The sequence below is a fragment of the Castor canadensis genome, chromosome 6 (assembly GCF_047511655.1).
Source record: "Castor canadensis chromosome 6, mCasCan1.hap1v2, whole genome shotgun sequence".
Lineage (NCBI taxonomy): Eukaryota > Metazoa > Chordata > Mammalia > Rodentia > Castoridae > Castor > Castor canadensis.
Genome location: NC_133391.1, coordinates 30,333,881 through 30,348,462, shown reverse-complemented (window position 1 = coordinate 30,348,462; position 14,582 = coordinate 30,333,881). Strand labels below are relative to the sequence as shown.

The 14,582-nt window shown below is 46.2% G+C and overlaps 1 protein-coding gene across 4 annotated transcripts in view; it reads left to right on the top strand.

Annotated features, from left to right (window-relative positions):
* Etv6 (ETS variant transcription factor 6) overlaps positions 1-14,582 on the top strand; it is a 215,532-nt gene that overhangs the window by 1,062 nt on the left and 199,888 nt on the right. The window lies entirely within an intron of this gene.

Below are 14,582 nucleotides of genomic sequence, written 5' to 3'. Positions count from 1 at the left end.
CGCGTGTACATACATATGTATACATATGTATTTATAAAATCTAGCTATAAAGACCTTAGTGCCATGGTTTGTTGCTTGTAAAAAGTTGTAAAGTTTGCCACGATCATTTCTGCATCCCCCCCCCACCACACACAAATTGATCTTCCTCATCCCTGTATTTATTGGGCACTTTATTCATTCCCAGTTCCTTCAGCCCTCCAGTAGCAAACTTTCTGGTCCTTGGAGACCCTGAAGCTTCTCAAGTTTGGTTTTGGCTTGGCCTTTTTAATGTATGTTCCTGCACTGGACACTGGGGAACAATGGACATAGAACCTGTTTTCTTCTTCTGTGGGCAGTTAGAACACACTTCCTGTTTTAACAGTTTTTCAGCCAGGATCTCTGTAGGGGAAAGGCAGTATTTTATCAGAGTTGCTTGCTAGGTTTCATAATTAGAATCAGAGCTTAGGGTTTCTTATCAGTAGAGGTGCCCATGAGTTTGAAGGAAGGCCAGTAGGAATGCAAAAGGTGGGGTGGCTTTCTTTGTTTTGAATTCACAAAAAAAGCCCAGTGGAACTTTTGGGGTTCTGTGTTGTACAGATGGGGGGGGGCACAGTAGAAAATTTAGATACTTTGATACTTCAAAAATCAATTTCGCTTGCAATATGAATTACAGGCTGCCTTAGGTAGAGGGAAATCTTTCAGGGTAGGTAATCTAATTTATTTGACACTTCATAACAAAAACAGAGGTAATTAAATAATAGGGTATTAAATCAGTCAATTGTATTTGGCTCAATGTCAGTAAACCTGATGTCAGGAAATGCGGACCACGCACTTTAGGGTTAAAAACAACAAAAAGCAGTGCATTCATGGGACTTTGGATACCTCTTCGGAAGAGACTGCATCCTAACTGTTCTAAAGGGCTTGTGGCTGTGTGCTGAAGGCAGAGGGCTACTGAGTAGCTGGTTACCTTGAACCCTAGTGGGAAAAGTACAGCAGTCCCTTCCATATACACACTGAACCAATCCCATACCCAAACAAAGCACTTTCTTAAATGTGGCATCAAAGTTTTGTCTGCAATTTGCATATTATATTTCTCCCTTAGTACTTTTCAGTTCTTTTTTTTCATGCGCATGGAGGGAACCCAGGGCCTTTGCACATGCTAGGCAAGCACTCTACCACTGAGCCACACTCCCAGCTCCTCACTCCTTTTTGGATGCTTCTTTTCATGACTGTACTTAATTAAAATAGATTTAGTATTCTTTGTCAGTCATGGCAGTATCACTTTGATTGTGGATTGTTCTCTATGCAACCAGTATGTGAGTATTCTTGTAGATGGTGCCTGCGTTGAGGCCCACATATGTGAAGAAGAGTGGTTCTCCGTGGAGTTTCCTGAACTCATGATGTTCTAGTAATAAGCACTGGAGAGCAAGGGCCAGGATTATTCCAGGTCGTCTGAAAATGTCCTGGTGATATGAGCTGTGTTTCTGTTAGTCCATTTTTAGCCCTTGTGATGTGGTACAGTGATGGCATGACTTAAAAAATGTTTGCTAGCAAGTAGGGGGCTTGTAGAAGGATTGCTTCTGGAGTCCAAAACAATAATAAACTTTTCTGTGGAGCTGAGAATGAATTATGAGAGTTTTTCAAGGTCGAGCTGATGACTGATGTGCTGAAGATGTGTGACCAGCAAGGCTGAGGTCCACTCCTGAAACCTTCCTCTCTGGCTTGTGTGCCCCCCAAGCAGCTGATCAGGGGGCAGCTGGTGAGATGGAGCTCCAGGGGTCTGGGCAGAGGCCGCAGGAGGGGGAAGTGCTTTGTTTACTTCCCAGCAGGGGCAGTTCTGCTAGCTAAGCCTAGTGTCTGACTTGGGTGGAGTTTGCAAGGTGAAAGTTTCTGGGTTGGTCCATCAATGACACCTTTGTAAAGATCACGTAAGTGCCCGGTGGTTGACAGTGAGTCTCTGATAAGGGCTTTTATATTTCTTTTGCAATTTATAAGCATCCTCCCATTACCTGGGGAAGTTAATGTCAGACATACTTTTTTTTACAGTGCAAGAGACACTGACCAGCCCAAGGTCACCCAGACTAACCCCAAGCTTTGTTAATTCTGTGCTGAGCCCCTTGGGTGTGTGGTGTCACTTGGCTTAGGAGAGTTCAGACGCTTCAGTTCCTGACTGTTTGGGGTGTTTGACTGTAAGGACAGGATCAACTCTCTCTATAAAAAGCCAAATTTTTTTTAGCGAACTGGGCTGGTTGCAGAAAGAAGGAAGAGGCTGTCTTTTCCATCATCAACCGTCACCTTCAAGTCACCTGTTCAGTTTTAAATTCAGCCAAATTGCAGGGGAAAGTGGCTATGACCCAGCCTGTTCTGTCATTGGCTGGGGTGATCCCAAATAAAAACCCTAATCTAATAGTGTCCCTGGTCCCCTTTCCCTGTGCCCCCATCCGTCCACTTTCATAGCAGAATGAGATCTTTTTAACAACGTTGTTACTAACTGAGAGACTGTCTAGGTCTTTGCTGCTGGTCCCCAGGCTCCTTGGGGTTAGCGATGGTTATCTTGGTGACCTCATCCCTCTCCTGGAAGCTGGCACAGAAGTGGTTGTCGTGTTTGTTGACCTGAAGTGAGGACCAGAGGAGGCAAGTGCCCTTTCCTCTCCATGTCCACATGTCACTTTGGGATGACTTAACACCTTTATTAGGGCCACCCTACTGCCTCAGAAAGGCTGGAGCTCTCCTTGGGTGTCTGTCCAAAAATGATTATTAATAAGGTTTTGATATAATGATATTTTGTTTGATACAATTCTCAAAAACTGCTTTTATGTGTAAATAAGCAAAAAAAAAAAAAAAAGGCATTGTGTGAGCAATCGCCATGAAAGTTTCAGACAAATTAGTAGGATTCTGAGTTCTCCCAGTTTCTCTGGCCAAAACAAAAGGAAGCGTTTAGACATTCGGAGTTGAGAGGAGCTAGGGTTCTCCTCTCAACAGGAGCTCAGCCTCCTGTTTTCATAGATGGGGTTCCAAGAGCTAAATGGTCATCCATGGGTGACTGAGCTGGGTTTGGAGGAATATGGGTCTCCGGCCACCACTCCACATTCCCTGCTTCATGGAGTGTCCATAAAAGGCCAGGGAAACTCGATACAATAGGCTTCATACCCTCTGGCACTTCCTAGCGTGGTCCATTTTAATCTCAGCCAGCTGGTGTGAGGGCACAGAGGTATATGTGATGTGGGGGAGCACTGGGCCGAGAGGGAGGGGCCTGGCAGGTGTGACAAGAGGAAGTAGTAGGAGGTAGGGATGAAAGAAGAAGGGTCTGATGGCCTTGGATTTGCACCACAATTCCCAGCAGTATTTTTTGTGGTGAGTGAGAGCCTAGCAGTTTAGCTTTAGGCTGGAGGCAATTGTACCTGCTGTCAGGTCCCCTCTGTGGAACCCTGGAGGGGGCCACAGGTGCTTTATCCAAACCTATTTATACCTTCACTTGTGTGTAGTAAGCTCCCTGTTTCAGACAGCAAAAGCCACAGACCTGGCAGCCAGTCCCAGAGAAGTCATCATGGAAACTCCCCTCCTTAGGGTAAGGCAAGGGGAAAATACCCCAACAGTGAACACCAGAGGCAGGAAGAACTGAGAAAAATTTTCTCAGAGGAAGTGCCCTGACTTCCAGCAAAGAAGGGAAGGACACAGGAGTTGTTGGGAGTCACTTCTAGAGCAGTTTCATTTTATTACTGAGTTTTAAAGCTTGCTGTTTGGTGTGGACTGCCCAACTGAAGGACTCAGTGTCAACTGAAGCCCCCGAGGGTGTGGGGTATAGAAGTGACATATTTTTCTTTGTGAATCCCACTTCAGAATCAGCACTGGAGCTTGTTTTCAGGCAGTCTGTCACCACTTGATTTGTTGTGAGATGTGAAGGAACCAGTCTCTGTGTGTTGGTTGAATGGAAGGAATATGAGTCTCCTCAGAGTTCCCACGTCAAACCAGGCCCAGACTGTTCATTGCCAAACCTAGCATTTGGGGAGGGAAAGACCAGGCTAAATTAGTGAGAAGTTAGAATTATAGCCTATTAAAAAGCAAGCACATTTTTATTGATTTTTCTGAATGTATAGGACCCAGACTAGTAAAGTGTCACTTACTAGGACATCTTGGGAGTGAGCCTTCATGCACAGGTACAGAGACCTGTGCCTTGTTGGGTAGGACTGCGTGCCAATGTGCACTTTAAAATGGTTCCTCCACTGTCGAAATACTGTCATAAATCTATCATTTGATCTGTTAATTTGCTTGGTGACCTTTTCATTTTAGACAGTGAAAATACACAGTACAGCTAGGCCTTGTCCCAGAAGATGGGCGGAGGCCTAGTGAGGGAAGGCCTTACCTAAGGTGAGCATTACTCTGTGGACTAGCATTTTTGGAACCTTAGGAATTCTGTGTAATTGAAAGTGTTTGCTGTTTTTAGTGGTCATGGCTCCTAGACAACCAGTTTACAACTGATTTGCTATTCTTTAGGTACTTTCTTCTCCTTTTCCTTCTTCCTCTTCCTCTTCTTCTTCTTCCTCTTCTCCCTAGCTTCCTCCTCACCACCGCCATCCTTTGTTGACTGTTAATATTGGTCTTTGTGCTTGGTGTTTTTGTCTACACAATCTCATCCCCTCTGCAACCCTGTCCAGAATATGTACCGTTTTGTACAAACGGGGACACTCAAGCCTAGAGAGGTTAAGTGATGGATTGGGCTCAGCTCTCACAGGCTGGGAATGGATTTGCCAGGGCCAGAGTCTGTATCATGGGGCTGTACTTCCCAAGGATTCACCATGACTCTGTTCTCAAGTATAGATATTTTTATGAAGAAATGTGGGAGACTCAGAGTGACAGGGACTGGTGGGTCATCATGGGGACTGGTGGTCATCACAGGAGCTGAGACAAGAGGCAGCTCCTGAAGGGGTCCTGTGTTGCTTCTGCTTGCTGGTCTCTGCTGAAGGTGGGTTGATCCTTGCCTTTGCACAAGTAGTGGGAACAGCCAGATGGTCACATTGAGCCACCCGCCTTGTGATGAATGTCAGCGTCTTCCATTTTTACACCAATCTCTAACTCTCTCCAGTAATATGTTGTTTTTCAGTGGGCTGATTTCAGGCCCTCATGTTTTGCTCAGACACCTATTTCCCTCCTGTGCCTTTCTAATCCTCCAGTGCCTGAAAACTGCTTCATTCAGTGGCTGGACTGGACACCTGCAGGGTTGTGTCTTCAGCCTGCCTTGCTGGGAACCAGGTGCTTTTTCTGCCTGTGTCACTCCCTGCTCTCTATCCTTTCCTTTGCACAACATTATTTTTCTTTTAAAGCTTTTTACCCAATGTCTGAACATAATTTTAAAAAAAGCATTTATCATATACATCTTTAATGCTGTGTGAGTTCTGGCAATTTATTTGAAGTCTTTGTAGATACTCCCTGATTCTATAACCCCCATCAACACCAAAGAATAATTTTTTCTTCTTTTTTCTCCTGATGGCCTACCCACCATGACTTTGTTCTTTCTCATTTAATTGAGTAACGAGAGAGAATTTTGGACACCTGGGTTTGTACATTTCTGAATTTGAGCAACTTTAATAAAGAGTCATAGAGGAGATTTGGAGAAGGCTGGAGAGAGACAGAGAAAGAGGTGCCTCCATGGAGGTAATGGGAGGACATTTAGGAAACACCGTTCACACTTTTCATGAGACAGATAAGGAAACCGTGTACTGTGGCACTTAAATAGCTTGCCCAAGATCACATGCTAATTGTAACAAAGCCAAAGTCAGAATCATGTGTTCTGTCCCAGGTCCATATCAGTCTAACCCCAGAGGAGAAATCATAAAAAGCAGACAAGAAGTGGTAGTGCACACCTATAATCCCAGCTACTCAGGAGGTAGAGAGTGTGAAGATTGTGGTCTGAGGCCATCTTGGGGCAAAACACGTGTGACCCTATTCAAAATATAACCACAAAGAAAAAGGGTTGAGTGTGTGGCTCAAGCGGTAGGGTACTTGCCTAGCAAGTCCAAGGCCCCCAAGTTCAAACCCCAGTACCGCCAAAGCAAAATAGAAACCAAACAACAACAACAGAAACAAAAGAAAGCAGACACTCAAGACAGCACAGCTTCCCTATTATGACTCACCTATGGGGTTAAATCCCTCTGTATGGCACCACAGGATGACTGATGATATTAGTGTTTATAATGACGACTTCCAAGTTAAATTATGAGATTTAACAAGTGAGGAGAGAATGAAATATATTTTGGAAAGATACTCAACCAAAAAAGGCTGGCATGAAAATAACGTGGAGTGTTAAAAGGCTAAGCTCACTTACTGATTGAATGATTTATGGAATCGCTCCCCAGGTTGCTAGCCAATCCTTCTGAACTCTCCTGAGGCCTTCTGCCCCTCTCCAGGGTATTTTCCCTTTGTATGTGGGCCTTAGACATAGAGAAAACGACCTCATTTCCTGAATGACCCCAAAAGGATGTGTAGCGCCGTTGGTGTGAGTGCCACCCTGAGTGGGCTCAGTGAGCTGTGTCATCCACTCATCTTGCTTTAGGCTTAGAGTTGAATTTTATTCTTTTATGTTGCTCTTTGGTTCTTCCATGTAAAGTGGGCTTCCCATGAAGGGACTGTAAGTTGCTGAAAAGAGGGGTCCACCAGTGCTGTCAGCAGAGGAGTACAAATGCTGGAGCAGACAGACCTTTAAATAAAGCCTGGCTCTTGAACTTGAACTTGTTCAAGTTCCCTAACCATGACACGAACTTATTAACGCATCTGAATCGGTAATAAAACTGCTTGTCTCTTAGAGTTGTCAGCGTGTATAAATTGCTTGATGGTAGTTCAACAGCCTGATGCTGTTCAAAAAAGTCAGTTCTTCCCTTTTATATATCTTCCACCATGTATGATCTAGACAGCTAGTGTCTCCTAGTTGATCTTGGCCCTGTGAGCCTGGTGAACTAAAACCCAGGCCTCCCAGGTTGGCTAACTCCCAACACAGCACTCCCATCCCAATTCCACTGAAATTTCACAGGGCTGGGGTTGAAAAAAGCTCTTAGTTTAACTTTAATTGAATGCAAGCCTCAACAATAGAAGCGATGAGCCAACTGTAATTACATGATAATAGAAAAGCCTTTTGTATCTTCCAGCAAAGTTTTGAGGGAAATAGCTGGTGTGGCTCTGAAGATGAAAGAAAAGGAAAGAACCTACGTTTGGAAGTCCTGTACTGAGACTCCAGTTACTCAGCACTCAAGTATTCTGATGTATTCAGGGATCTGCTTGTTCATACAGTCGTTTATTATTTGCGATGAGGGTGAAACTTGAAAGACCAAATCCATTCTTTAGTCTGCTTTTCTGTCGCAGGCAATTTCATGTCTGTGTGACCACAGAACAGACACTGTCCTGTGGGGTGGTGGATTTCCAGTTTCACAAGCAGGGCCCAGAGTGGGACCATGAATTATCCGGAAGAGTCTGAAAAAGGCAAATTTGTCACCTTGGGGCAATGTGGGAAAAGGGGGACACTTTGGTTAAGGGAACGGAAGAACCTCTTTTGAGCAGCTGTCCTTTTTTTGCTGCAGACTTAACATGCTATCCTGAAACTTCATTTGCATATGCCTGTTGCCCAAGAAGATGGAATGTAGACTAGAAAATGACCCTTTTTGAGAAGAGTGGATAGGGGATGTACCCTGCCCCCTTTCTTCTCAGTTGCCCTGTCCACCTCTACAGTGGGCTGTGATGGACTGATCGTGTCATATTTTGTAAGACTTGTCTGTGTAACCAGCTCAGCAATCCTTGCCTCACTGGAGGCTTCTGTATGTGAGGAAGCTGACTCTCAGTGTTTCCTGGAAGAAACGAGCTACAGATAACAATCAGTCTTGTAATTAAAAAAAAAAAATCAAACCCAAGAGAACAGTCTGTTTGTCTCTGAAGTCAGCTGTTCCCCCAAAGCCCCTCCCTGGATTCCTAGTGAAAGTGTGGGTCTAGGTGTGGTAGCTCCAGGGCTGGCACTGGGAGAGGAGAGAGGAGGGCCCAGGGCTGTTCACCTCACTGCAGGTGTGGTCCCAGGAGTGCTGGATCCCCAGGGAAGAATCAACGTCAAGACAACTTAGCATGATGCCATCTCAAGACTAGTTGTTAGTACTTGGACAGACAGATCCACACTGGGGGTGAGCAAGATTCCCAAGAAATAGAATGGAGGTATATGTAAAAAGGAGGTGGGAGCTGATCTCCAGTGGCTCACACCTGTAATCCTAGCTACTCAGGAGGCAGAGATCAGAAGGATCAAGGTTCAAAATCAGCCGCGGGCAAATAGTTCGTGAGACCCCATCTCAAAAAAACCTATCACAAAAAAAAGGAATGGTGGAGTGACTCAGGGTATAGGCCCTGAGCTGAAACTCCAGTACTGCAAGAAAAAAAAAAAAAAGGAAAAAGAAGGCTGGGTTTGTTAAGCAATTGCCTTGACTGTGGTAAGGAGCTCAGACTAGGGAAGGAACTCCTCCCAACACTAGTTCCTTCATTATTCGTTGTTATTTCTAGTCCATTTTCCTTCTCCTTGACCATCAAATCAGACTTCTGCTCCAGCAAACCACACTGTCGTGTGACTCTCCGTGTGGTTCAGCTAATTCTTTTCATGGGTTGATTTGCGATCACAGGCCGGGTACACAAAGTGACTTCTCTTTTCTGTCGGCCTCTTTGTGGACTCATGCCTGTGCTCCTGCTATGGGGTCGACATGGCTGGTTTTGGAAAAATGGAAAACCCAAAGCCTTGAACTCCCAGTGCATTTCGGAGCTGCTGTGTTCGTTAAACTCAAGGTCTGGGAGATTTTAAAACAAATCTGTGCCATGAGTCAGCCTTGTGCTGTTGAAACCCGAGGCTCTCCTGACCTAGTGGGTCCCAGTGACCCAATGATGTAATGGCCAGTGATGGAGGGTCCCCAGGGGAGGGGTCACTCACTTGGCACTGTTTGATCCGAATTCACACAAAGCAAGAGGGCTGTCATTCAGGGAAAAAGTCTAAGTGATTTGGGGCAGATTCCCCAATCAGGGTAAAGTCTCCTGTCCTCCCCAGCTTTGTGACCTGAGTGACCTGATTTAGCTGAGCATACCTGAAATCCCCTGGAAAGCTGCCAGTTCCTTATTTGACTCCATCCGTTTGGTTCTTTCCTTAGTCTTCTGACTGTAGTACTGTAGGGTGAGGTGGAAGGAGACACCTTTCAACTTGAAAGGTAAGAGCGTCTTCCCTCCAAGAACCAGAAAAACAATAGCTCTCTTTCTGAATTCTGTGTTCTGCCTTCGTCTCTTCCTGACGCTCAGCTTTTGGCAGGGCTCTGAGCTAGCAGGCGAGAGTGAACCTCTCTGAGGCAGAAGTCAGCTGTAGGTCAGACAGTTCTGGAACACGATGGAGTCTAGGGCAAGCAGGAGGCTGGGGTGATGATCCCGTAATCTTTTCCAGCATGTTCTAAGGGTGTCTTTAACGTCTACCCAGATAGACAGGAGATAGGCAAAGGGACCTAGGAGTTAGTTTACATCTCCAGCAGGGCACCTGTTTCTGTATCAGTCCCATAGGCTCCCCACCCTTCCTGGCTGGTACCTTGCCTCTCCTAAGCTACCTACTCTTAGAAGACGAATGAGAACCCACCAGCATTGACAGCAGCAGTTTTATTTTATCATCTTCTGAGTACACAGCAGCAGTGTGCTTTCCTGGGAGCTACATGGGACAAGGCCTGAGAGGGGGGAAAACCCCCCTTAAAAATACAAGAAGGAGGAGGGGTAGACAGCCAGCCAGACCTCAGTGAAAGGGTTTTGCTATTCCAGGAAAAGGTGGGGAGGTGGGTCCAGGGCTGCAAGACACTCTTCTGAGAGCCAGCTCTTCTCAGAGTTTGTCTGTCTTAAAAAACTTGGTGAAATGGCCCAGTGGGGTTTCTCCAGGCAGGGGGAATGCCTGTGTGTGCTTTTGTGGTTAGCCGTCGTGTTGAGCTGTCTGATTTAAGGGAAAGATGGTCTGTGTACAGTTTCATTTCGGCTGTGGTCTTAGAAGCTCTGCCATGGAGGAGGTGTGGGTGGATGAGAACGTGGTTCTCTAGCCTCTTGGTTGCTTTAGATGTAGGTTAGAGGTGAATGTGAGTTCACAGCACAGCCTCTTTCTCCTCTGGGTGCCTTTTATGATGACCTGCAGAGCCTCCTTCGGGTGAACCCAGTGGCACTGTCTTGAGGTATACATTTGTGGACTGTCAGGCACAATGCCAAATGGATTGTTGGAAAGAATTAATTTCCCAGCTTTGGTCCCCAAATTGATGCCTGTCATTCTTCTTAGAGTCTTGTATTATTAAGGTTTCCCCCTTGCTTTAGCCCTCTTAGGACCTTGAGGGAGGTATGCATTCTGGCTGAACACTGGGCAGGGTGAGACATGAGTGAGCCCAACTGGTTGTACATTGGGCTGTTGACTATGACTGGCACTGGAGGGGCTTATGTTGTACTGTTGGCCAGAGGGACATCTCTCAGCTGGCCCAGTATCCCCAGGGCACAAAATGTTCACTCTTTGCCTGCACTTGTGTGCATTGATGATATCACAATTGAAATGTTTTGAAAGATATCAGCATGGTAATCTCACATCTGTAATCCCAGCTACTCAGGAGTTGGAGATCAAGAGGATCATGATTGAAGGCCAGCCTGGTCACAAAGTCTATGAGATTCCATCTCAATCAAGAGCTGGGCATGATGGTGCATACCTGTCACCCCAGCTATGGTGGGAAGCTTAAAATAGAAGGATAGCGGTGAGGCCAGCCTGGGCAAAAAGTGAGATCCTATCTCAAAAAATAACCAGAGCAAAAAGAACTGGAGGTATGGCTCAAGTGGTAGAGTGCCTGCTTTGCAAGCATAATGTCCTGAGTTCAAACCCCAGTCCCACCAAGGAAAAGATGAAGAAGAACCAACAATGGGGGTTAGAAGTAGCATGTTCTAGGCAGAAGAGTGAGGGTAACTGATGGAAAGGTTTTATGTGCTAGTTTTAGATTTGGTCAGAACTCTGATATGGCTTGCACTTTCTTGGGCATCACTCTGCTTTTATTCCAAGGGTTTGTCTTGTAACTCTGTTTGCATTTATGTGGACGTATTGCGTGCTCATAGGATCAGAAGTTACACAAATTACTGCAGAATCTATTCTGTAGCATAGAGAGGAAAAGATTGCACGGACCCCAGCCTGGTTGTGGAGAGAACCCTTATGTACAGATGTACAGTATATCTCCTGGGAGGGCTAGCACTGTGACAGGCTATAAACGGATTGTTGAGCAGCAAGACGAGGGGCTGCTCACAAGCTGTTTCAGAGAGCATCTCCCTGGTTTGCTCTGACAAGGTAATTTGTGCCTATCATAGCTATGAATTAGTTTGCCTGCGGAGTTTGTGTGTTGATAGGTTGTGCGTGCGTGTGTGTGTATGTGTGTGTGTGTGTGTGTGTGTGTTCAGAGGTGAATGGACTAAGAAGATAAATCAACATGTTATTTAGTGGTTCCTCTCAGGGTCTGCGTTCTAAGCTGGGCAGTGGTTTAATTTGCTTTTTAACCTGGCTTAAATGAAGAGGTATGGTCAGCCACAAGGCATGAGTCAACCAAACCTCTAAAAGCTTTGGTATGTTTTGTAACACTCTCGGCATATAATGACTGCTTTAAGGATTCATTTCTTAGAATACTTGGATAACAGGCAAATCGCCCCCCTAGCAGCAAACGAGCATTTGAATTCTCAAGTTCAGCAGACCAGGGCTCCCATTCTGTATCTGATCTTGCTTGGACTTCTATTCACACTCAGGTGACATAGATGAAAACTGGGCCGTGCCCGTTTCTGCCACTGTTGGACCTTTCATGGGAGCCAACTCTTTCTTGTTACCAGGATGTCAGACGTTTTCTACATTAGCAGCTGCTGTGTTGAAAAAACAGGTGTCTGTTCAGAAGGCATCCGTGTGTGGGGCTGGCCGCGCCCCATTATTGCTGTTATTTATTGGACCCATGTACAGCCAGATCCTGCCAAGAGACGTTGGTGAGAGGAGAAGGCAGCATTTCTTGGTGTGGCTTCTGTAACATTAATCTAGGAGTCCTGTCACAGAGATAGGAGTAAATAAAACTGTTCAGGATAACAATTGCAGGGAAGAACTGCCAAAAGAAGGGTAGTAGATAGCTTGACCAAGTCACCTCTCGTCATTCTTCAAAGGCCATCTTAAAGCCATTGCTGCCTCCAGTATAGCCAAGGGCAAAGGCGGTGAATGAGGACCCTTTTCAAGACCTTGGCATACTGATAGGCTGGTCCAGTGTTGCTTCTTCATCTTTTATTTATTGTTTTTGGAGTCTGAACTCAGGTTCTTGCACTAGCTAGGCAGGTGTTCTACACTTGAGCCACGCCCCCAGCTCCACTGTTGTTTCTTCTTTTATTTTTCTGGTGGCACTGGGGTTTGAACTCAGGGCCTCACACTTGCTGGGCAGGTACTCTACTACTTGAGCCACTCCACCAGCCCTTTTCTGGGTTGGGTATTTTCGAGATAGGGTCTCTAGAACTATTTCCGTGGGCTGACTTTGACCACGATCCTCCTCATCTCTACCTCTTGAGTAGATAGGATTACAGGTGTGAGCCATCGGTGCCTGGCCCACTGTTGCTTCTTAAGGCTTCTGAATCCAAAGTTCAAGAGCACAGTGAGCTGTCTTTTCTGCCAGCCTTCTCCACTCTGGCTCTCACTGCCTTCCTTCTGGCCATGGATTCTTCATGTCTCCTACCCAATCTCCACTCCTGTCCCTCCAATCCAACCTGGACCGATTCCTTGTTGCTCCTTGTCATGACATGCAAGGCCTTTACAGTCTACTTTCTTGTGTCACCTCCAACATCCCTTTCCACGCTCTTGTCCTAGATCAACCACATGGTAAACTTTTATATCTGGAATCGTCCCCTGATCCTCTATTTCTATTTTCAACCTACTTGTCCTCTGAAGTACATATGTACATGTATATGTGTGTGCTGTGTGTGTAATTTTTTTTTTTTTTTGGTGGTACTAGGGATTGAACTCAGGGTTTCATGCTCACTAGGCAAGCCCTTTACCACTTGAGCCATGCCACCAGCCCTTTTGACTTTTAGTTTGTTTTTAGATAGGGTCTCGTGCTTTTGCTGCCTGGGTGATCCTCCTACCTCCACTTTCTGGGATTATAGACATGTATTACCAAGCTCGGCTTGAATACATTTTTTTTAAAAATAGCATTGTTTATTGAGCTTCTGTTATGGACTTGGCGGATGCTAGGCTCTGTGATACATACCATGAAGACCCTGCTGTATTGAAATTTGGAGCAAATTCCCCTTGAGCATAGAGGAAGGAAGCAAGGTAGAGAACTGTATCAAAGTCATGTGAAGACCACAGGATGGGGATTAACACATAGCCACCTCTACAGCCAAAGATTCTCCTGGGAGGCTTATGTACCAAACAGATGTGTGCATGCAGCGTACCTGATCGTGCTTTTTTTTTCCCAGACCCATGTTTTGGAGAGGACCTAGCCTGAGAAAGCTGGAGAGCCTTTAGTCTGGATGAGCCAGACTCAATTCCAACAGCCTCAAATGAACTTTTGTACTGACCCTCCTTTCTTGCATGGTACGGTAGGCCTGCTGGGTCAGGGAGAGAGAGAGTGACTGGAGCTGGCTTTGAGAATCAGTGGCCTGTCGCCCCTGGGTGGGACTTCCAGCTGTTCCCCACCTCCTTCTCCCACTAGCAGAGACAATCTGGGAAGCTTCCAGAGCCTTCCCAAGTAGGGGGACAGAGTTGACCCTGGCCTTGGGATAGCCTTGGGTTGGTCCTTCCCATCCTCCTCCCCTGGATCCCATGTTCTCTTCTGCACTGCTAGAGAGGAAGATCTTTGCAGTTCTTGCTATACTCCCACTGCACTGCCCAGGGGACCGACAGCAGGAATGACTCAGTGCACCACAGCTGAGTTTGTTTTCTGGGTGGTGGAGCAGCCTCACCTTCACTGTCTGCAATAGACGACTCCATGGTTGTCCCCTCCAAGTGGACGTTTAGAAGAGGGTCTCTTAGGGTTCCAAGCCACCTGATACCTGTGAAATGGACGAGTGAGAGAAGGCAGATATTTTCACATCTTGGCAGACACACCTGGGCCTTCCATGAAGCCTACATGGCTCATTTTCTCCTTCTTACCGACATTAACCTACATCTGGGATCCAAGCCATTATTGAGCTACATGAAAAGTTTCAACTTCCTGAACCCAAGCAGACCCCAACAAGGGTCCTTTTACAGTCCCTCCAACCTGTCCTGAGGTTTCCTGACCACCTGCCAGGGGCTGTCTCTTCCAGATCCACACTGCCACTGCCTGCCAGCCCTGCTGCCCTTGACCTGACCTTGGCTGCAGGCCGGATCTGTCTCCTGGGGAGTCTTGAGGGTTCCCTTGCCTTTCAGATGGATTCCAACAGGGCTCATGGGACAGGCCAGGAGTTGTTACAGGGGTGCTGAACTTGGCCACTTAGGGACACATGTGTCATTGTGAAAATAGACATTTATGAAGCTACTAAGGTAGAGAGAGGGTGGTCACTGCGAGCATGCCCTCTTATGGACACTGGATTTATATACCTCCTCCCCA